Here is a 25649-nt window from a genome sequence, read left to right as displayed (position 1 = left end):
TACCACCGCACAGATGCCTCCTATCAGTAGTATGAGACTTTCTCATTTTGATCCACCCTAGTTTAATAGAGCACCCACCTGCTCTGCAGAGACAAAATCTAAAAGAATAGAGAAGAGATTGGACCGTAAGGCAACATAAATGCTTTTCTGTACCTTCTCCCACAGAGCCATTTTGCTTGCATTCTAGGACCTCTTCACTCACTAGCTATTCCCATAATCGGTGATGCTTGAGCTTTGCTTTAAACCAGGCCCTTCCTCCACAAGGACAGAAACTTCCGTACCATTCATTCCTCTGTGTTTCTCCATAAGGATCAAATCAGCCCTTACCATTTTGAGTTAGTGGAAATTCTTTCCTTTTTCTATAGTTAGGATGAAATATTTTCAGCATTTGGGGGGGGGGGGGTGTTGGGTTTTTTTCTTCTTTTTGATCTATTCAGTATTTAGGAAGTCTTCTTTTTCTTTTTCTTTTTTCTTTTTTCGCATTTCAGAGTTAAGAGTCAAATATTAGAGCTATCCAAAAAGATGACCTGAACTTCATCAGAATACTAGTGGCTCCTCATGAAGGGAGGTATTCAAGCAGAGGCTGGATGACTTTAGTGCATGGGGGAGGGAGGGGAGGTGACCTCTGACAAGAGCACTAACAGAACAGTTGTTCATTGGAACAGAAGGGAAGGCAGAGTATGGATGGGAGAGACATGTGTGTTTGTAGACATAGTAGGGGAGGGCTCTTGTTAGTGATCCATTTGCTCACTGAAGTGGGAAGCAAGGAGAAGAGAAGCATCTGAGTTTAGAGGAGAAGACTAGAATAGTCATAGGGAATGTAGTAGGTTTGGGGACAATACTTGAGGTTCCTAGTCGTGCATTGAAAGTAATAGTGTGGTGAACGCCTGGGGTGGGGGGTGGGTGTGGGCTAAAAGGGGTTAATAGGGAAAAGGGGGACATCTGTAATACTTTCAACAATAAAGATAAATTACAAAAGAAAAAGAGCAGTCAGTATAGTGGTGAGTTCTTCTCCAGACGCATTCAGCTGCACGAGTGCACACATGAAATGGTCAGAGAGGGATTTAGCCAGGAGTAGGATTTTTCTGGAAGTGTATACACAAAAAGGACAGGGAGTTAATGAGCATGCAAGCAAAGGACATAAAAATGGGCCATTGGGCCCTAGCTGGTTTGGCTCAGTGGATAGAGTGTTGGCCTGCAAAATGAAGGGTCCTGGGTTTGATTCTGGTCAAGGGCACATACCTCGGTTGCAGGCTCAATCCCCAGTCCTGGTCAGGGCATTCTAGGGTAGGCAACCAATCGATATGTCTCTCTCATATCAATGTTTCTCTCTCTGACTCTCCCTCTCCCTGTCACTCTCTCTAAAAATCAATGGAAAAATATTCTCAGGTAAGGATTAACAACAACAACAACAAAATGTTAATGGACCATTGCATCTAAAGCCTGTTAAGGGAATGTGAGCATATGAGAGGAGCAAAGGGAATGAGAGAGACCGTGGAAAGGGACTGTGAATTGGAGGTCCCAGAAGGCAGAGAAACTACTGAAGTTGAGGTGCTAGAAGAAGTGGGCTTGAAAATAAGAGGAGGTGATTGGGAAGTTGGTCACTTAAAATTTAAATTTTATCAGAATACCTACTTCTAGAAATATGTTCTAAGGAAAAATATAAAATATGGAAAGATGTTTTCTAGTGTTATCTATATAAAAGCCCTAAATTATAAACAACACAATTGTCCAGCAGCAGAGAAACAGCAAGGTAAACTTTATGTTACCATTTTAAAACAATATATAAAGAAAATATATCAGCATTTAATAAAATGTAATAAAAACAAAGTCAGACACCAAGTTGTATGCACACCATGATTATGTGTGTGTAAATATATTTGTTTACATATGTAAATATTTAACATGCATTACAAATATATAAATATATGTATATCTAATTATTTATGTAATTGTTCATGCCAATGTCTTGTTAGCTTTTAAGGGTCCTGAGGTTTACAACTATTCATCTTTCTATTTATCTAAAAAGCAAGCATCAAGCTACACACATGATAGGAGTTCAGTACATTTTACTGAGTGAGTGAGTGACTTTGTGAATGATTGAATGGATCGATGGTGGATAAATAAATATCTGTGTATACTTTTTTGACTATCAAATCTAAACCTCACATAAAATTTCTATTAGGATGTTATCAAGCTTTCCAGAATTCTGAGTTTAACAGTTTAATCTATTGATGTAAATGATTTAGGGTTAAAAATCATCACATAAATTAGAACTTTTGCCCATATGATTTAAAATAGAGCATGGATCAAGCGGAAAACATTTACCTTGTGAATGAGATTCACTTAGGGGAGAATAAATGTTCCTATTGTGTGCTTTTGTGAATCACAAACTGTTGTTTATTGTTATATTTCAAAATAATGCTAAGTGAATTTTATTATTGATCCAATAAAAAATGTTTTTAAATAAACTATGATTCTGAGAGAAAATCTGTGACAAGAGATATCCACATGCCAAAAAGGAATTAGTGCTGCCTTTGTTACTCAGATACTTAATTGTGTGGGGAATTACACAAACAATTTCCAGGCTCAGAATGAGTGCCAGGCAGTGCAATGCACATGTTCTATTGTGGTTGTGGCCAAGGGGCAGGGGACCAGCAGGCTTTTCAACCACAATTCTTTAATGTGTAAAAGAGCTACTCTGTGGTAACCTCATCCTTATCACAGCAGCTACAAGAGTATCCAACAACCTAACACCACCACTGGGAACAAACAGAACAAAAACCTTAACAATTACCCAAAACATTCTCTGCCATACATAACAAAAATTTCCCACTGACTTACATCAACTTTCAGTCAGCAAGAGGGCTTTCTGGACTATCTTTTGCAATGTATTTTATTCCAGTATTTGAACTCCTTTCCTCACTCACTTCTGGAATCAGGGCAACAAGAATTTACACCCTAGACCGAAGATGAGATTATTTTCCAATTTAGAAAATAAATAGCTCCAGAGAAAAGACCTATGGATACTGGCATTTTATAATCACCTAATTAGGTGGCTGGGTACCTCCTACCCTATTATGAAGCCCACAAGTCAACAATGTCCACTCATACTGACCATCAGTCAGCTTTCAGTCTCTTTTTCAAAAGTGAGCAGATAGCCACTTTGAGGAAAGTCTTGAACATAAAGATGGACTGAAACAAACACAGAAAACAGCAACTCTGTAGAAAAATGAAAATTGTTAACCAACAAAAATGAACTTCAGAGTTATAAAAAGTGCTTTATATGCATTACTAATGAATGAAGTGATACAAATAAGAATGAGATCAGGTTTAGAAAGTATTGGAGAGGTTTAAAGATAGATGTTAAAGTGTTGGATATTTTTTAAAAGGCAAAAATGGACAAGCAAAAAGGGAATATAAGAGAATTAGAGTTTTAATCCAGAAGGAGCAATATAAAAATCCCAGAAAAAAGAAAATGGAAGGAAGAAAGTTATCAAATTATAAAATAAAACGAAATTTCCCCAAACTGAAGGGTGTCCATTTCCAGATTTAAAAATCCAGCTTTCCAGAACAGAACTCACACCAATGTTATTATCATGAAATTTCCAAAGAAAGAGAAATAAAAAGAAATTCCTGGTTTATGGGGATTGGGGAGAGCATCACTAAAAGATCAGAGCTAAATGGCATCAAACTTCTGGCAGCAATACCAACAGCTAAAATTTAATGAAGCAATACTTTCAAAATTCTGAGAAAACATATTTTATTATTTCAGAGCCAATCAAGCCATACCAAAAGAGAATAAATGTATTTTCATATATGAATATACTTTAAAAGAATGTATTTCTCAAGTGCCCTATTTCAAGAGCTATTAGGGAAGTGCATCCCCTAATTGAGAGCAAACCAAGAAGGAATGGGAATCAAGACACAACTCTTGAGGGTGTTGAAGGGATTTTCCAGAATGAAAGCAAAGAGCAGTCCCCAGGGACAGCTGTGCCTCAGGCTTGGAGAGACCTACAGGCTCAAAAAAGCGCATGGCGTGCTTGGAAATGCAAGAACTGTGTTAAAGGAGTTTTACGATTCTTTTTGTAAATTTGGAAAGAATTAGTGATAGGTATGTAGTAATCAAGACCAACAAATTAACAATTAAGTGAGATATTTATTACTTCCAGGAAAAACAAGGGGGTTGTACTCCACAGGAAATATATTTAATTTCTTGACTCAGAAGTTTGGACAATTCAGACATCATACTATAAACACTGAATACTGATTCACCGGCAGTGTAATAGAACTACAGCAAAAAGATGAGAGGAGGGTAAATCAAGAGGGGAGTGATTAGAGTTTGATCTAAGAGTGCTAAATATTTATCCACTGCTACGTGAAGTCAGTAGATATGATTAAAATAGATAAATCAAGAAGAAACTAAAATTATTACTTTAAAGTATGGATGATTTACAGCAAGAAAGAATTCAAAGATTATTACTTTAATAAAAAATGAGAATTTTTGAAAGTAAAAGTGTAATATAATGTACAGGATTAGTACCAAGAAAACCAAATTTCTATTTCTCTAAAGACCCAGTCAAGGGGTATGACTGGCAGTTTCATACATTCAAATACAGCTTAAATGGCAGAAGAAACAGGAGTAATGCAATCTCAGGTCATATGTAGGTCAATCCTAAAAGGGAGGGTAATCAGGAGAGAAGATCACTGAGAGCTCAGAAGGAAATTCAATTTACCAACTATGAAATACACAGCATTATGTATGGTAACATCCCACCAAGGACCAATTGCAAGTATTAATTTAGGATAAGCAAACCGGTACCAAACTTCCAGTAAGATCAGCCCTGCAATGTCAAATAGGAAATTCAGAAGAATCATTTTTTAAATATTCAGATAAACTCAGATATAATCATCCCCAAATTAGTTTATTGCACAAAAGCAGAAGATTCAGTTTCCTGGAAAGAGCAGACATAAAATCTAACTACAAGTGACCACAAGTGACTGAAGTCATATAATTCTTTAATATTATGACCCACTAAATTCCATATATCATGAAACTATGATAAAAATAAAAAGAAACAATGACTTTTACTTCTCAGCACAATTTTATATACAGCTACTGAATGGCAGTTGCAAATATACCAAAGTGCATAATTAAATATTATTTCATGTGAATATGCAGTTATTTATGTGTGTGCGACCGTTTTATTATAAACTTTCAACCAAGGCAAGCTTCACTCCACTCTTGGTATTAAAATCATCAAATAAAGGGACAATTAATTTCCTGCTGAGCATGTGCAGACTTACAAAATGGTTTGGCTCCGAAGAAAAAAATTTAAGTCTGAATTATTTAGGTCAACTAAAGCTACTATGAATGTAAACAGAGGAAGAACCCTTATGCAGTAAAGCAATCTCCGTATCTGTGTGGTAAAATCCATGTTTTACAGCAGTCCATTGCTGCATGCTTGGTCTGTTGCTATCCACACATACATTGCAATGTGCCATCAACACTACAAACAGTAAAACAGTCACCCCAGAAAGGTGCAGGGCAAGCCCCATTATGTGTTCTCATGATGCTGTGAAAGGTCCAAGTGTCAACGGGGTTTGAATTTCTTTAACCAGCCTAATTAATTTCTGGAGACTACTTTTATTGTTTAGACAATACTTAAAAAGCTGTTGTCAAGGAAAAGCATTCTAAAATTAGATCTGCCAGCTTTGTTTTCATTGCAGGAGTGGCCACACTCCTAACAGCCTCTTCTGTTTTGAAGAGAAAGCCTGGGAATGAAATGTAAAGGAGTTCACAGGGGGCTGCTACAAAGAGGAAAAATAAAACTACTCATGATATATTGGTTTCACAAATCGGTTTTTTTGTATAAGCTTGTCTACACATGTGTTTATTTTATAATTTTGTCTTTAAGAAGAACAAAAGGTCACTGATTCTAGCACCGCATTCCAGAAATGGATTATCCCCTTCTCTACCCCCAATCTGTCGACCTTATTCACTTTTTCACTGTCCCTGAGTTATCCATCCTCCCCCCTTGTTCTCATCTCTTCCCTTACCTTAAACCTTAAAGAGGCCCTCAAGCCCATTTACCCCTTCTTCATCCATCACGCTTATATTTTCTGGCAAAGTACTAACCCTGTTAACCCAGTTTTGCATATGCTCTCAGCCTGCGTGGAAGCAGCTGAACTGAAATCAGCAGGAAAATGGCACTCAGGGATGCAGAAGATGCAGACGGATCTCACTTTAAATATGTGATTGCAAGTGGATGCTGGGCACTGCCCACCAATTACACCGCATTTCCTTAGGCAGCTCCTCTCTGAGGTGACTGTTGTTTCACACCTCCTCAAATCTCCGCTCCCTCTCTCCCTTCCTCGCAGTCCGCAGAAAGCCTCTAATTTCATTTCACTGAGAAAATAAAAGTAACCAGAAGGGACCATCATCACGTTTTCACCTAATGTTCTGCTTCCCGCCTGTTACCATAGATGAGCTGTCCCTACTCCTGGATCCATCCTCTACATTTAAGCAGTCCTTACCTTTCACCTACTCAAGATTCTCAGATTCTTCTCTCTCTCTCTCTCTCTCTCTCTCTCTCTCTCTCTCTCTCTCTCTCTCTCTCTCTCTCTCTCTCTCTCTTTCTCTCAATCACATTTGGGCCCAAAGGTTTCAGATAAAGGACTGTGTACCCAGTTGTTCAGGATAATGCACACACATACACATGAAATAAAACAATGCACTCTGACTCATGCTTTTCAATTTTTATGCTCCCAAATCCAATTCACCTGTGAGTCCTATGAGTTCTAATTTTAAATATGTCCTATATCTGAATACTTATCTTCATAAGCACCAGTACTGCCAAAGCTATCAAATCTTCTCCTGGACACTGCCACAGCCTCCCTGCACATCCTCCTACTTCCAATGTTATTTTTCTCGCTCCCCCTCCTCAATATTAGCCTCTGCAAAAGGGCCAGAGAAGTCTTCTTTTTTTATTTTTTGTTTAAGATGTACAACGTGTTGATTTGATACATTTATAAATTACTAAGCGATGACCACCATAGTATTAGCTTCCACCTCCATCCTGCCCCATAGTTACCATTTCGTTTTTGTGGTGAGAACATTTAATATCTTTTCTCTTAGCAATATTCTAGTATATGAAACAGTATTCTAAATTATAATCACTATGCCTACATTAGATTCCCAAATTTGTTCATCTCATCATTGGAAGTTTTAACCAACATCTTCCATTTCCCCAACCTTGCAACGCCTGATAAGCACCAACCTGGTCTCTGTTAAGTCTTCTTAAAACATAAGTCAGATACTCCACTTTGCTGCTTCAAAGTTCCAAAGGCTCCCCACCAGGCTAAAGATAAAATGCTAATTTCTTATCATGGCCTGTTGGGTCTTAGATGATCTGACTTTTCTACACACTCAATCCTTCCACCTTTCCCTCACCCACCGTCTCCTGGTCTTGTTGTTCCTCAAACCTGCCCCATTTACCCTGCCTCAGGGGTATGCCCTGGCTTCCCTCAGTCTGATGCCCTTATTTGAGGCCTTGGTGTAAGGCATTCCTCACTTCATTAAGGTCCCTCTGTACAAGCCATTGTCACAGAAAGCCCTTCCCTGACGACTTCCAAAATAGCTACTTTTGAACATCCCAGGCACTTTGTCACCTTACCCTGTTTGCTTTTATTAAAATTACATTGCATATTTATTTTTTTGCTTATCATTCATCCTCACCATCAAAATGTAACTATGAAAGTAGGGATAGCGACTGCACTGTTATTATTGTATCCCTGGTGCCTAGAACAATGCTAGAGCGTTCTCTATGCCCAGTGATGAATAGTCATTGAATAAACAAATAAATGAAACTGTATTAATAAGTCAACTGAATTGCTTAATTAAATAATATTAGTGCTACTGTCTGAAGTAACTGAATTATTTTTTCAAGTATCAGTATGGTTTTAATAACTTAAACTTACTTTATTTCTGAATGACTTTCAATGTTAAGATAGTTCTAATCAATGACTAAGATTACCATAGTTTGACTCATGTTGTGTAAATTAATGTTTGCTTTTATACCCATAAGACAAATACTTAACAAAAAAAAAATCTGAATTTATCAAGGAGAGTACTTTTAATTGCCTATTTCTGAGCTTACTTTCTTTTACAGGGGACTTTAAGATTACTTGGCAACATGTTTCTAATTCCAAAGGGATTTAAAAGGATTCCATCTTATTTCTTATAGATCAAGCAACTTTTCTAATGATACAAAGTGAACCTTATCTAACTTAGTATCAATTTAGAAATCAAAGAAATATGATAGTGAAAATAACCTAATTTTAGCATTGTATTTAACAACTTTTTATTTAGAAAACTAAAACAATTTGTGGTAAAGAATCAAGAAAATAGTTACAATGGCTTATCTATACTAATAAAAGGGTAATATGCCAATTAGACCAGATTGACCGAACGTCTTCTGGACATCCTTCCAGACAAACCCACAGCGGCTGTGAGGGCCGAGGAGGGCCAGCAGCCATGGTGGCCGGCAGTGGCAGCAGCAGCAGGGTGATGGGGGGCGCCTTCCCCTAATCGGCTCTGTCGCCATCGGCTCTGTCGCCTCCCACAGAGGGAGGCCAGACTGCAGCTTAGGCCCGCTCTCCATGGGGAGCAGAGTGGGTCTAAGCCATCAGTAGGACATCCCCTGAGGGCTCCCGGACTGTGAGAGAGGGCAGGCCAGGCTGAGGGACCCCCCCTCCCACCCCAGTGCACGATTTTCATGCACCAGGCCTCTCATGTAAAATAAGAGGGAAAGTATTTAAAATAAGGTTTTTGGGTACTAATGCCAGGAATATTTTAATCCTTTGAACTGGATACTAATATTTTGATTGTGAATTTCATTTTGGAACATTCCCCATCATTAAGCACATGATCTCCCCTTAATCTAACTCCATTATGGATAGATTGCTTATCTCTTAGACAAGCATCTTTTTAATACACATTTTGCAAATATTCCTCCCTAATTGAAATATGATTCACCTGACAGGATGAAGTCAGAGAACAAAAATATTAAATGACAGTTTGAAAATGATGACTTTAGTTCAAGGCTCGTCATACACTTTGGACTTGAATGTCAGGTAAAAATAAAACTCAAAAATTTAAAACTGCTGACTCACATTGTGAAATTTCAAGACTATCTTGCTTTATAAGTTTATCTTTGAGGATCTGTGCAAAGGGAGGAAGAGTCTTTAATTCAGTAGTGGAGAAACTATGGGCTTGAAGCTAATATATTTAGTCTAATTGCCCCCAATTTTGGTCAGCTTATCTCCTTCTGTCTGACTCAGTACAGTTTGGAAACTCCAGCAGGCAATTAACTCACACAGGACACACGGCAGTCTTCCCTCACCAAAAACTCCCTGGGCCACAAGGCCACGTGAGGCCAGAATATTTACTAATCACAAAGATATTCTCAACATAACCCTCACTATTCAACTACATAATGAAACAGAACTTTGAGTTGTCCTAGACAAATGGTATAGAACTTAGAAAATTAGAATCTTAGAGTAGGCAGCTCAGTCTCTCAGTCAGTGTTGGAATATCCTCTGTCTCTTCCCCCTCATGTAGCTACTTACTGTCAACTTTTTTCTCAATCTCATGTTTGATAAAGGAAAGAGCAAAACAAACACACTGTCTTACACATAGTTGTGCCACAAAATTACAACAATGGCTACCATTTATAGATGCTTATTTTATGCCAGACACAGCACATGAGTATTACAATTGCATCTTTTTTCACTGATGGAAGATATTTTTTTAATCTTTATTGTTGAGAGTATTACAGATGCCGCCCCCCCCCCCCATTTTTTCTGCTTTCCCTCCACCACCCGGTTCCCATCTTGCCCCAAGTCTTCACCACCCTATTGTCTGTGTTCATAGGCAATGTGTGTGTGTGTGTGTGTGTGTGTGTGTGTGTGTGTGTGTGTGTGTGTATGGCTAATATGCAAAGTGTCCCCTTGGGAGTTCAACCGGGAGACTGGGAGTTCGATTGTTCACTATGATGTGTGCTGACCACCAGGGGGTGGCATGGAACAAAGGGAGGCCCAGGCCGGCAGCCGGCAGTCAGGGAAGGAAGGCCCCAGCCAGCAGCTGGAAGGCCCCGATTGGCCCTGATCACCGGCCAGGCCTAGGGACCTACCCTTGCATGAATTTCATGCACTGGGCCTCTAGTATGCTTATAAATTCTTTGGTTAATCTCTTCCCACACTTCCTTCCCCCTTCCTCTGAGAATCATCAGAGGACATACAGATGGCCAGGAGACATATGAAAAATGCTCAACATCACTAATCAGAGAGATGCAAATTAAAATGACAAAGAAGTACCACCTCACACCTGCCAGAATGGCTACCATTAATAAATCAACAAATAACAAGTGTTGGCAAGGATGTGGGGAAAATGGAACCCTAGTATAACTGCTGTTTGGAATGCAGATTGGTGTAGCCACTATGGAAAACAGTGTGGAGTTTCCTCAAAAAATTAAAAATGGAATTGCCATTTGACCCAGTGATCCCATTTCTATGAATATATTCTAAGAATCCTGAAACACCAATCAAAAAGAATATATGCACCCTTACATTCATAGCAGTATTATTTACAATAGGTACAATCTGTAAACAACCCAAGTGCCCATCAGTAGATGAGTGGATAAAAAAGCTGTGGTACATTTACACAATGGAATACTAAGCAGCTATAAAAAAGAAGGGTCTATTAACCTTTGAGACAGCATGGAGGGACCTGGAGATGATTATGCTAAGCGAAATAAGCCAGTCAGAAAAATATAAATATCACATGATCTTACTCATATGTGGAATCTAATGAACACAATAAATTGATGAATAAAATAGAACCAGAGGCATGGAAACATGGAACAGACTGATGACTGCATTATTTTTATCTTCCCAACAATCCTATGGGATTCTAAGTTCCATATGACAAAGTTTGCCTTTTGTTTTTGTTTGGGGGGTGGTGGATGTTTTTTATTTTTTGTCTGTGAGAGTCACATCCCCAATAATCTCTACTGGTCAAGTTTGGATACCTCATTCACTTCTTTTCTCCAGAAGCTGCTTAAATATCCTCTATAAACTTACTTGACCTTCCAGCCTGAATTAATGTTGCTGTTGAACAACTATAGCTTTACTGGCTATATCATTCAAATGTAAAGTTGTTGCATGTTGTCTGATTACTGGTTTTTGTTATATTGAAATATTTTTAAGTTCTTACTTCATGCAATGTACTATGCTAGCCACTGAGGAGACAATAATGAGGAAGTGAATTCCAACTCTTCCTTCCTTTTACCTCAAAAGTTGAAAGAAGGACTGCCTAGAGGGCAGAACAATTAAATGGACAATAACAATAATACATGAAGTGTATTTAGAGTACCTAGAAGAGTCACCTAATCTAAGCTCAGATGATTATGAATCCTTTCTGACTCTAATGATATTCTGATTAGGCTCCAACTTTCCCACCTGGTCTTTCAGAAATGCAGCCTTTACATGGTTAGAGTCACCGCGAGATACTCTTCTTCGCCAGTCTACACTTCCTCATTCACTCAATTTAATTTCAAAATCTGTTCTCCACAAATCCTTTTTCCTGTTTTGTGAGAGAAGATTTTGCCAGACCTTTTCCCTTCACCAATAAGAATTCTAGTTTACAAAAGTTAAAGACTTGTGGTTTACAGAATTTAAAGCTATTATTTATTCTACATTTGAAACCAGAGGAGTCAACTAAGATTTTATTTTAACTCACAGGAAAATAAGTAGATATTAGTTATAACAAAACTAATGGCATTTGCCAATTTTGAATAGACAACTATTTTATATAAACCATAAGTTATGACTATACAACAATATATATCTCCAAAAGTACATGTAAAGTATGTTTATTTTATATAATCAAACCAATTGTTTAAGGAACAAAGAAAGAAGAAAAAAAAGAATTTGATCAGATTGCTTTCTTGTCTACTCTATATGGTAAGAAAAAATAAGTGATGAAAGAAAATAAAAGGTGAATAAGAATGAAAAAGAAGGAAGTTTGTACCGAATTAAAAATTAAGTTAATAAAAATTATAACATTACAACTTCTTATGATGTTTGGTTATACATTATCAGCTTTAAAAAATGAAACTAACCAAATAGCAACCATTTAACATATGTGACCTTCTCAGATGAACTAAACCTAACCAGTGTGGCTAAGTGATACACACCCAAAATCAGTTCTTGACTGCTACATTATTCATATGCTACTTCTCTGGTTCCCACGATTTATTCTTCCTACTACTTTGATTCCTTCTCTCTCCTTTTTCCCCTATTATTTACTTCTTTAACCCAATAAAAAAACAGCAAATGTTTCAGAGTTTATGAGGTCAGTTTTCTTATCCTCTCCTACATCTGGAAATACAATCTTATACTAAAGTGATTCAGATAATAGAAGAAATATGTAGGTGGGGGAAACTAGATGCAAAATCACTTTCTTCTTTTTCTTTGTGGTTTTCAAGAAGAGGCCTAAATGAGTGGGAACTGGGCCTTCCCATGCCCTGCATGACCTGTTGTCAGGGTAACAGGATGTGTAGGCAGCCCTGGCCTTTCCAAGGTCTGTTGCCAGGGTAACAGGCTATGAACCACCTCTTCTTATGCAACTATGCCGTTTCTTTACCTTATTCTATGTTTCTCTTCTATTTGGTGGGAAATAGAACAATACAACTTTAATATACAGGCCACTGAGGGGTCATTTATTGGAAGAAATATTATTGCAAATGGAAATAATATGGAGAAGAATTTTATTGGACTGACTTTCTGAAAATAAGGACCTTAATTTTTATCTCTTAAATATATATTAAATTTTGATTGGGTCAAAGAAATAAATGATGGAAGATGATGAGAGAAAAAGAAGCAGAGTGGTAGTAGGAAAAAACTGTAGAAGCCAGAGAAGAATTATATGAAAAATTTAAAGACTAAGAGCATGATTTTGGGAGTATATCAGTTGGCTTTTTTGTGCAACAAACCATCTCACAATTTAGTAGCCAAAAACAATGGACGTTTATTATTTCCTCATGAGTTTGAGGATGTTCAATATTCCAGGATGACCTCACTGACATGTCTGGTTGTTGATGGTCTGGATGGTCTAGTGGAGCCCCAGCTGCAATGGTAAACCATTGCATCTACTCCACATGCTCATTCTCCAGTTGGCTTGACTAGGCTTCTTTCCAAGCTGGTATGAGAGTTCCAAAGAGCAGCAAGAGAAAGTAAACTCCAATGCATACACCCTTCCAAGTCTTTGCTTGCATCACATTTGCTAAGATCTCATTGGCCAAAGCAAGTTGCATAGCCAGGCTCAGAGTCTGTGCCGGAGGGATAACCCAATAGTGGATGCAGGAAGTCATGAACAAATTGAGATACACTGCAGTAGTAAATGATAGCATGGAAATTTTCCTGGAAAACGGACTGCTCTTTGGAAAACTTGAAATATTAAAACAGACAGAGATTTGTTGGGGGATGAAATATCAAGAGGGTCACACATATAAAAACACTTTTTCATATTGGAACCAGTGGGAGGTCTTGGAGATTTTAAGAGTTCTAAAAGTGCCCTGACTGGTTTGGCTCAGTGGATAGAGCATCGGCCTGTGGACTGAAGGGTCACGGGTTTGATTCCGGTCAAGGGCATGTACCTTGGTTGTGGGCACATCCCCAGTAGCGGGTGTGCGGGAGGCAGCTGATTGATGTTTCTTTCTCATCAATGTTTCTAGCTCTCTATCCCTCTCCCTTCCTCTCTGTAAAAAAATCAATAAAATACATATTTTTTTAAAAAGAGTTCTAAAAGTTAGAAAGAAGCTCCTTAACCCAACTTATAACCATCTCAAATGCACATGAAAAAATGAAAAGGAAAAATGCTGTGTGCCTTTAAGTAGTTTGTGTTCTCTGTGGGAAATAAAGTCCAATTAAATACATTTAGATTATTTTTAATTAAAAAAAAAAGAGAAAAGACTCTGCTCACTTTACTTCAGAAAAGAACCTTATTGTATTATTAAAATTCTTTATAACAAGAAGAGAAGAAGCAGCATAGCAAGAATAAAATATCTAGTTGGGTGTTTTTGGTGTTTTTACTCCTCACCCAAGGATATGTTTTTCATTGATTCTAGAAAGAGAGGAAGGGGGAGAAGGAGGCAGAGAAGCATCAATCAGTTGCCTCCTCTACATGCCCCAAGTAGGAATCAAACCCACAACGGGATGACGCTCTAACCAATTGAACCACACCAGCCAGTTTCTAATACCTATATTTTTTCCATTAGAATTCCTGCCTTTATTTTTATTAGTAAATAAAAATCTTCAAGGACAGACACCCAGATGATTCTACTGTGCAGTGTTTTCTGTTGTTTGGGATACCAAAGGCAAAAAAAATTAGAATAACTTTGTAAGGGTCCAAGCTCTGAAATAACATGAGGGTTTAGGAAAAGTCTAATTCGCTTCCAAATAACAGCTTAATCATTGCTTAAATTAATTAATTAAAGGCGTAGTGGTAGTCCATGTCTAGAGGAGGAGAGAAAACTGGAGAGTTTCTGACATCTAAAGCACACGCCAAGTGATAACTCCCCTTGGTATTCAGCTCTGAGGATGCAGAACTAGGCAAGCAGATGGCAGGATTTGGAATAATCAACACAAGAGAACAGTTTTTAACTCCTGAAAGGTCAGGTTTTTTAGTGAGTCCTGACTGTTAAATGGAATTATCTGTCAGTGTAAAATGGAATAGATATGGGCCCTCCCCTTACTAATTGTGAATCATTGGTCAGTCATTGAATGTCTCTGAGGCTCAGTTTTCTCAACAGAAAAGAAAAATGGGGTTAATTGTGCTGAACCATACAAGTCAAAAGGAAAATCTTTTAGAAATTATAAAGCACAAAAAATTACTATAAAGTATGATTACTACTATGATTCTATTATGAGTTAATTTAAAATATTTTAAGTTAACCAAAATCTGATTGATGCCCAACTTGTTTGGTTTTTTTCCTTATCTTGCTCCAAATGCAATTTATTTTGAACCAAGGCTTAGAAAGTCCAGTTTTAAGTGGATCAAAGTCAGCATACTGTTGCTTTTCTAATAAGTCCATTTTTATTTTCTTCTAAGTAATCAAGGACCTGACTAATGTACAAAGTTCCAAGAATCCTTTCATTCTCCACACTTATTCAGTGTTTAAGGTTGACCTCTGTTTTCTTGCCCTGTCGACTTCATATTCTAATCAGACATTAGAGATTTTAGAACATTTTTATAACTCCTAAAATTATTGGAATAGCTATAAATATAAAAATTTTGCAGAAATTACCTGCAGTGATCCTTTTCTGAGCCTAATTTAATAAAAATTTATGTATTTAAGTATTTTATAAAATATATCTCTTTAAACAACTTCAAGAAAGTAATAGTTTAACGAAGAAATCAAAATGGTCGTAATGTTTCATTTATATGCCTCTGTTGATCTATTGTCATTTTCATGTATTTTCTTAACAATAAACTTATTTGTGCCAGATACTTGCTCAGACCTGATATTTGGAATATGATTATTCTCATGAGCCTTTAACACTATCATATGTTTAGTTATGTTAATGAAGGATTCTTTTCATATCTAAAATGTTTATAGCACAGTCCTTTTGCATGGGACTCAGACTTGTTCAAATATATACATTTGATTAAATTATTAAAATGCTAGAATAAAGAACACAACCTAATAACATAATGGTAATTTCATATTTTCTAAAAAGAATGGGCAAAAGGAAAATTATGGGACTATAGTAATTACTTGGAAGTAAACTCTCTTGTCAACCAGACATAGACTGTGATAAGGAAAGATCTAAAGAGTGATTTCCAAGCTGAATGATTCAGAAAATAAGACAAGCCCTGGGTCACACATGGTAATAGAGACCTAAATTTCATTCCAAGGCCACTACAAGATGCTGAACTAAAGATGCTGAATCCACCCAGGCAATTTTTCTATCAGTGAATTGCTCAAGGCCATCCCATTTCTTTTCTTCAGCTCCCTCTCCTACACAACTCCCTCCCATGGGAATGTAAATCCTCTATTCTGATGAAGAGGAACCTGGGGATTTGGTGAGACCACTTCTACTGAGCTAAGAGAAACTCTTCTCATCTTGACAACCCTATTCTTTCCATTGATTCTGACAAGAAAATTACCTGAAAAAAAATAGAATACTGTTTTACATATAATAATATTAAGAATGATAACAGCTAGAATGTCTTGAATTCGGGACACTGTTGTAATCAGTTTGCAAACATGAATTTATTCTTCTCAATACCTATAAGATAGTTAATGATATCATTCCCATTTTGTAGATAAGAAAACAAAGGCATTAATCAACTTGGAGAAGATCATGTAGCTGTTAAACAGCAGAAATGAAATACACAAGAATGAATAAGATTATAGGGATATTAATAATTAAAATGTTTGGAGAGCTTACTGTGTGCCATGCTATATTTCTTATATACATTATTTTATTTCATTTTCATGATCTTGCTTTGGGCAATGTCTAGGTTCCCAGATCCTAATGCTTCATTCTAAATGGAAGGACTTTACATTGGAAAAGTTTCTTTGCCATTTTTCACATGCTTTCATAAAGGAGGAGGAGAAACATTTGGTTGGTGAATTATGGAAAAGGAATCAAATCTGGTGATGCAATTTGTCTTTTTCAGGAGGTAGGGAAGAGATTTTCTGCTTAAAGAAAGCACAGTTTCATCTTTTGGAGGCCCTGAGGTAAGTTTAGGAGGGGAGATTTTGGCCCCTGCCAGGAAGGTTTGCAGCTTTGGAGGGTAAGTTGAATTCAGAGGTGTTCTGGTCTATTGAGCTGTATACCAAAACCTGATTGTCCAATACAAGTTCAGTCTTCAATAAAGTTGACATTTTAATCTCTATCGAGTGGTCTCTTAAATCTATCCCCTCACTTAATCCTAACTTGAATTAGTGGTGTCTTAGGAACTCACCCCAAGTTCCTAAAGGTAGGTATCAATTTTTGTCTATGTATCAGCTGAAAAGTCACCTTCTAAGATAAATCATTCCTGACTATCTAAAATACCTTCCCCCAAGTAACTCCTGAATAAAATGCACCTGGTGCATTTTATTCAGGTCACTTCTCATACCATGTTAACTTATTATTTATAATTTACTTTTTAGTTGTGTGTTTTCTCTACTAGAATGTAAGCTCTTGTGCATAAAATTGTGCTTGACATAGTTTACAATTAGTGGGTATTTGTTGAATGAGTGAATAAATGATAAATGAAATCATTGATTGTACAAATAAGGAAAGTGAAGTTTAGAAAAGTCAATAGATTTTCATGATCATTCAGCTAAAAGACAGATGGTATCAGAAAATACCTGGTTATAAAGTTCAATTTCTTAATCTCTAAGGCTTTTTACCTGAACAATGCCTATTCTATAAACCACAACATAATGTTATGTAAGGACCAAGATTTATATTAAGATTATATATATACCAGAATAGATTTTTGAGGTGGTTTTCTTCAAATTTGTTTTATGACTAAAGGACAAATTTGTAAAGCTAATTTGCCTGATTGATCCATCAAAGTCCATCACATACTCAACTGAAATTGAGATTTATCAACATTTCCAAGAAAGACAGCATAATATTATTCTTTGACATTTGAAATAAATCCACCATATACTCAAAATCAGAGCTTGGTAAGAAAATTGGTAGAGTTAGATGGAAGACAGTGAGTTATTTAATGGCTAAGAATAAAGACTGACTACTCTAATTTGCCATAGAGTGACTTAGGCTGGCCCCATCTCTAGGCATTGTGTCTGTGTGAGAATGAGAATGTGTGTGTGTGTGTGTGTGTGTGTGTGTGTGTGTGTGAGAGAGAGAGAGAGAGAGAGAGAGAGAGAGAGAGAGAGAGAACTGGCAGAGGATAGGAATATAGGATATAGCAGTGGTCCCGTTGATTAAGCACTTTGTTATTCTGTTAGTATTCTTCTAGAGGCCTAGTGCACAAAATTCATGCACCCTCTAGCAATCTGGAGCCCCTAGAGGGATGTCTGACTGCTGGTTTAGGCCCAATCCGGGACCGCTGGCTCATAACCACTCGCCTGCCTTCCTGATAGCCCCTAACCACTCTGCCTGCCTGCCTCATCACCCCTAACCATTCACCTGCCTGCCTGATCACCCCTAACTGCTTGCCTGCCTGCCTGCCTGATCACCCCAAATGCCTCTGCCTCGGCCCCTGCCACTGCGGCTTCATCAGGAAGGACATCCGGAAGATAGTTTGGCTGTCCAGTCTAATTTGCATATTATGCTTTTATTATTATAGATTACAGGAGACATTCGTTTACTATTGCTGCTACAACAAATTTACCACAATCGTAGCAACTTAAAACAATAAAATATATTATCTTCACTTCTGCAGGTCAAAAATTAGATGCAAGTTTCAACTGAGCTAAAAACAGGTGTTGGCAGGGCTGCGTTCTTTTTGGAAGCTCTAAAGAGAGAAACGATTTCTCGTCATTTCAAGCTTTTAGAGGTTATCCACAATCCTTGCCTCTTCCACCTTCAGTGTTGGCAAAGACAAGTCGAGTACTTCTCACATCACAGTACTGTCTTCTGCCTCCCTCTTCCACTTTTAATAACCCTTGTGATTACACTGGGCCCACCTGAATAATCCAGGCTAATCTCCATATGTTAGGTAATGTGATTAGCAGTCTTAATTCCATTTGCTACCTTAATTCCCCTTTGACATGTAAGGTAACATCTTCACCATTATAAGATTATTTATCTTAGCCATTATAAGATTAAGATTCAGGAGATTAGAATATGAACAAGTCTGGGGGGGCAAATAGTCTGCCTACCCTGTACTAAATTTTAAGAAGCATCAGTGTAGATCCTTTTCTAGTGACCTTTCTAGGTAAGCATTCTGAGAATGTCCTCTTTTTTGTTTTGGAAGCAGATGTGTCTCAAAATCCAAGTTCCACCAGACACTATTTAATCAACTTAGAATACTTGCCTCTTGAAATTGTTGAAAAAGTAAATAAGAATACAAATATGCTATATCTGGAAGGTTCTGACAGTTAGTAGATTATAAGCTAAAACTACTTCCATCTTCTCTCTCCCTATTCTAGCTGTGAATCTATCTTCATTCCTCCAACCTAGCTTTAGGCCCTATTTTGGCAGCCTCACTGATCTTCTAAATTTGTAGTTAGAGCCATTATAAGATTAAGAATTTTATTCATTCATTGACTGGTTTTAAAGTATCTATTGCATTTTCTCCTATGTGCCAGGTACTGTACAAAGTGTTGGGGATCCAAAAGCAAACATGGCTCTTCCAGAAAGCAGCCAGAGAGAAGAAACCAAGATGGCGGCAAAGGTAAACACCTAAACTGCCGCCTCGCACAACAATTTCAAAACTACAACTAAAAGACAAAATGTCTATCACCCAGAACCACGGGAAAGCTGGCTGAGTGGAAGTTCTACAACTAGAAGGAAAGAGAAAAGAGCACAAGCACTGAAAAGCTGAGGTACGGAGGCACGCCAATCGGGCTGGTGGCGGGCGACTGGGCGCGCGGCTTTTTTTCAACCCAAAGGGAGACAAGCTCCCAATTACTCTGAAATCCAGTTTCTGGGGAGACGAGGGGGACCCAAACTCCTACTGGGAGAAGCTGGACTGTCGGCCATCAGGTCAGAAAGTGAGGGTGACTTTCTTGCAGAGGTGCGCCCAGCAATCATTGTTTACTGTGGCGCGGGACGCGGGGACTTGGAAACGCGGAAAGGCAGAGACAGCTGACTGGCAGCCATTGCTGTTTGCCATGCCCTAGCCTAGTGACGCCCTGAGACCCCGCCACAATCTACAAACACACCCAAGCTCCAAGCAGCGGCTTTTGCATATAATTGGCCTGTTCTGTCACAGCTTAACCAAATAAACTACAGCTCCAGTCAGACAGCTTCAAAACTTCCAAACCCCAAGCAAAGAGGAAAAAACTGTAGTTCTTGCTTTAGCTCCTGCTGGGTGGCCTCAGACAGTAGCTGACCTGCACCCCATTGGAGATCCAGAAGCTAGTGCATCTCGTGGTCTGTGTGAGACGACACCAGATTTCAACTACTCTCATAAGGGACACATTCAAGAGGCAGACTCAGTGAGCACCAAAGCCCCACTGGAACAAGTCCTGCCCCATAAGCGTGTCTCCAGCACAGAAATTCTTCTGTTATAGGCACAGCGGATCCTCACAGCCAATTGGCCTGGAGGTCAATTCCTCCCAGTGACACCAACAACAATCAAGACTTAACTACAACAAGGCTGTAAACACAGTCCACAAAAGGGTGCACCAAGAGTGTCCACCTCAGGTAACTGGGAGGCTGACCCATTGAACCAGAAAGCAGCCAGAGGTGGCCTCTGAAGATGGTTTACTTTTCACCCAGAAAACCCTACAAAATCATGCAAACCAAGAGATTCAAATATCCCTGTTCACTTTAAGAGCACACTTGAAATCTCCCAGGCCATCAAGGGTATGCATATTTGAAAAGGCAGCAAGTATCAGAAGGATGTCACCTTACAGAAGCAGTGTGTGCCGTTCAGTCATTACAAGGGTAGAGTTGGTAGGTGTGCCCAGGCCCAACAGTGTGGCTGGACACAGGGTCGGTGACCCAAAAATCAGTGCTAAATTGTTGCTGTACTTAAAGATGCAGAGAGTAATGCTGAACTTAAGGTTTTAGATGTAGATTCTCTGGTATTGAGCCCATCCAGGTGAACAAAGCTCCCAAGATGTGCCATAGAACTTACGGAGCTCATGGGCAGATTAACCCATACACAAGCTCTCCCTGCCACACTGAGATGATCCTTCTGCAAAGGAGAAGACTGTTCCTAAGCCAGAAGAGGAGACTGCACAGAAGAAAAAGATATTCCAGAAGAAACTGAAGAAACAATAACTTATAGCCCCGAGTAAATTCAACATAAAATAAATACTAATAAAAGTAAAAACAAACAAAACCCATACCAATAACATGGCTTTTGTCCTCAGTATCTCATGGTCCGGTAGGAAGGTAGATTTTTTTATGCAAAGGGAAGTCCATTTTCCTTTATGACTCAAATATAGGAAACTAACTTAGCAGAGGGTCAGGAAGGATTTCCTTTGCAAGTGAAATTTAAGAAGAGGCCTTTAAGCATTTGTTCACAAGGCTACTTATTGGCAATTTTTCCTGATAAAGGAATGTCACAAGCTCTGGAGGACATCAATCATGTCTGTGCCCTGCTGCCCACTGAATACAGAAGCACCCGCGGGCATTGCAACAAGCAGAACCATTTCCACACATCTCTAAAAGGATCACGGGAGCAAGAGCAGCCCTAGATGAGCAGACAAAAGAATTGTTCCCTCAGGATAAGCGAACAAAATGAGCAAAGGCAGATGAGTGGTAAGCAGCTTTCTTTTAGGCAACCCTGGTCAGGTTGGGAGGGGGCCACACAGGGAGAGGCATGAGAGGAGGCTCCAAAAGTCAAGCAGCTTTGGGGAGAAGATGCTGAACTTGGAAGGAAGGACACTCAAAAGCTTTAAAGGGTTTGAAGCAGGAGAGTAAAAGGATTAGATTTGCTTCTGATCAATAATGCTGCTCCATCCTAAAGTACAATTCCACGACAGTGCTAATAACTCCTGTCATTTCACTTTTTTGCCATTTTCATTCTAAATCTGTATTTCTGCTACATCTTCTTGGTGATGACAGTTTGGGATTACTTCATCTGAAACTGTACCATACACTGTCCTCTTCCATCACAACAGCTCATTGAAATGAGTTATGGGATTATTGTACAGCTCTTCCTTTCTCCTTCACTTTCTGCATCTTAACATTTTATTCCTCCACTACTGAAGATCAAAGAGGAAGGGAAGCTTAACTTCCAGTCTTTCAACTGTTGCATTCACAACTCCAGACCTTACTATTGGAACATTTGTCTGGATTGGGAGAGATAGGAGGAATGTGTCTATACATGTAAAATTAATTATCATATATTAAGTTAGTTTCTAATTGTGAAATTCCCAAAAGTTCTAGTCCTACTTCTATAAAAGGAATTGGCAATAAGTGCTAATGTGAGTCTCATATTTTTGTCAATAGTTTATGGTTTTAAACAGTTCCAACTTTCCTCTCTTGTGTTGAACAATGGACAACATTCTTATTTACTTTTGGCTATAATGTCATGTGGCTTTCACTGGAATTTCTACTGGATCACACTTTTTTGGAAATGTTGTCACCCGTTAGAACAGTGGTACTGATTGGAAAGAGCAGTACCAATGTTTTAAATACTATGCTTGATTTTTTTTTAACCCACAGTTGTAGAACTATTTTCCTTTTGACAAAGGAAAAAAACAATAGTACCATGACACAAAAAAAGGATTATCTCTAAAATTAATTTTTAAAACACTGCACATAGATGAAAACAAATATGAAATTTTCAAATCAACTTCCCTCATGGAAATCAATAACTTAACAATCTTTACAAAGACTAGTATTAGAAAACTTCTCATAATGTGTAGGAAGCAGTACAGGTTCCAGAGTCACAGGAGTCTTCTGAAATTTCATTGGGTGTTGAGATGGCTGAAGAAATATGAGGTGTTTTGCAGGTCCTAAACAATTGATAACTTATGAACAAATATATGATTCTTTTTAAATGTAGTTTATGAAGAACATGATGCCATAGTCATTTGTTAACATTTCTACCATCACAAATGGTGAGTCATAGTACAGAATCTCCATGGTCATACTGAGTAAGAAATTAGTAGTAGATGGTGGATTGAAAGTCATGACAGTAAAAAGCAAGTTAATAGAATAAAGCATACAAGTCTATATACAGGAATAAGAAAACTGTTTCACCTTTCTTCCCACAGAGGAAGAAGAGATTTCTTAGCACAATACTGAATATGGTGTCCCAATTAAGTATTATATTCTTTCTTTCATGAAAGAATAGTAGAGAAAATTTGTATAAAAAAAATAGTAGAGAAGAATTGATATTTGAACTTAGTTTACTAATTTTTTTTGCATGTATTATGAGATTTAAAGATTCTTTCTATGGACTCAAAAAAGTATTCTAAAATGTTATGTTATATGATAATGCCTATAAAAATATTTTCTGTATTATCTACCTATAGTGACTTGTGTTTTCCATAGTTAAGGTATACTTGAATAAACCTTATATTAACCTTTGTCTGTATTTTTATTTCACCTCAAAAATGCACATATTGTAAATACACTTAAAAACAAAATATTCTGTTGAAATAAAGTAATGTATTTGTAAAGTTAGATACACTAAAAGATTTTAAAAAAACACTTTTCAGACACATAAAGGCCTTTATTCAATCTATTTTACCAAAGTAAAAAATTATTGCAAAATTATTTCACAGCTTTCATGAATAGCAAGATTTTAATTGCCAATACTTAAAAGTGGAATTCTAGCATTAGCAATTTTGATAGCTAAAATTCTGTTTGAGTCAATATTACACATTAAATTGGAAAGACAGTTTCAGCAATGGAACAGGGAGTCCCTCATATCACTGTTTCGAATGTAGACTACACAAAAAACCATAATTATACAATTTGGTTGTCATTAGTCATGCAGATTTTAGATTTAGAGCTACTTGTTTTGACAATTGTAATCCTAGAATACTAGAAATGTCTTAAGTAAAGTACAAGTTAAAGTAATAGTATCAAAATGTAAATTCTTTCTTTCATGCAAAAATGATCAGTCATTTCAATCAGTTTAGTAATAATTTTTTTAAAACCTAGTTATCAGCCCAGTTGGCATGGTTCAGTGGCTGAGCCTTGACCTATGAACCAGGAGGTCACAGTTCAATTCCCAGTCAGGGCACATGAGGCCCCAGTGTGGGGCATGCAGGAGGCAGCCAATACATGACTCTTTCTCATCATTGATGTTTCTATCTCTCTCTCCCTTTCTAGTCCTCTCTGAAATCAATAAAAATATATTTTTTAAAAACACCTAGTTATCAGTAATTTTCCCCTAAATTTCCCCTAGTTATCAGTAATTTTCCCCATTCAGTGGCTCTGTGTGAACACAGCTCAAAATTTACTTAGTATGTACATATATTAGTATATCCTACATCAGTGTTGAATAACAAGTCAAGAAGCTCTGCTGTTGACTATAATCACCCTCCCCTGAAACAGAATGACAGCTTCATCTTTGAGGTCAATTGATAAAGTGAAAGTCAGTTAACTTTGCACTAAAATGTTAGGTAAACACAAAGTCACTTTTCAAATTTCTTAAAGGCATATATATAAATCACTACCATAAATCTTCATACATTCAAGTTACTATAGAAAAAAATAAAACAAATATAAACCAAATAAACACATCCTATTCTACTAAAAGGGAAGAAAATCTAAAATAGCTTGTAATATGGGATATAATTTGTCCCATACAGATAGATGTCCATCCACTCATTAGGTTAGGACACAAATCATCTGATGATTGCCAATGTTTAATTTTCATCTATGTTAAACTAATTAAGTTATTATTTGTTTTGTAGGATTGTTTACCGAGAGAACAACCAACACTGTAATTTCTAAATCTTCAATGGTTCTTGGAAACATATTTATCTAATTTATTCAGATGATGTAAAGATGGCTTCCATTTTAAAAGTTAGTCTCTGTTAAATGTTGTTTGCACTATTACTGTGCTGTTATGCCAGAGCACTGTAATGCCATGTATTACTTCAAGTGTGAGAAAATATGCAGGCAAGACTATTTAAATATATAAACATCATTAAGTACATTCAAATGGAGAAAAGCAGAGGGTATTTTACCTCTAGACAAAGTTTGATATAATTTTTCTTTTAAGATATCAATACAGCGACACTTAGCTTACTAAGATGTTGCATTTTATAAAATAGTATATAAACACAGCATTAGACATGAATACTAGAAAATCTCTATTTCACATGGTATAGGATTCCTTCAGCTATTATCATAGAAAAGCAAATATATTTTCATTTGAAATATGCAAGTATGCTAAGTAACTGTAAATATTCGCATACACATCTTTATCCAATTTTTAAATCTGATACTTAAATTATAATATAATTAAAATAAAGCCTGTAAACATAGTGTGCTGGAACACTAAACAGGAATTATAGCATACACAGGGCTAAACACTTAAATGTCGTTTAAATAGCAAGGTGAATAGAATTTCAATTAAAGTTTGACTCAGCTACTTACATTTCATGTTTAGCATAAACACATCTCTTGACTCACCTCACTAAGGTCTATTTTACCTCATGAGTTATTCTGTACTCTCACAAAATGTGAAATGTTTAATTTAAAACCAAACTCCCCAGTTTATTACCATATTAATCCTCCCCTTGTTTTTTCAAAAGGTAATCACAGAGAAACAAGTACCAGTAGTAATCTCTCTATTTACCTGATAAATTTTTTATTTCTGTAAGTGCCCTGGCAAGCAGTTTTCCTGATACTTTTCTGCACATCTAAACAACACATTTGGAAGTATAAAAGAAGCCACGGAGTATAACAGCGAAGTGAATTATTTTTCTCAGAGACTTGCCTTACTTTACATAAAACATACAGGTGCAAAAAAATGT

At 37.3% G+C, this 25649-nt stretch overlaps 1 protein-coding gene and 1 pseudogene across 3 annotated transcripts in view; one reads left to right on the top strand and one right to left on the bottom strand.

Annotated features, from left to right (window-relative positions):
* Nucleotides 1-25649, bottom strand: part of PDE1A (phosphodiesterase 1A) — a 257318-nt gene that overhangs the window by 229473 nt on the left and 2196 nt on the right. The gene's annotated exons all lie outside the window — the stretch shown is intronic.
* On the top strand, nucleotides 1483-20982 carry LOC307106501 (large ribosomal subunit protein uL22-like; annotated as a pseudogene). Its single transcript has 2 exons — nucleotides 1483-1585; nucleotides 20476-20982. The product of its transcript is annotated as a large ribosomal subunit protein uL22-like (transcript).

This window comes from Cnephaeus nilssonii (genome assembly GCF_951640355.1).
Source record: "Cnephaeus nilssonii genome assembly, chromosome: 10".
NCBI lineage: Eukaryota > Metazoa > Chordata > Mammalia > Chiroptera > Vespertilionidae > Cnephaeus > Cnephaeus nilssonii.
This window is presented reverse-complemented; position numbering and strand designations above follow the sequence as displayed.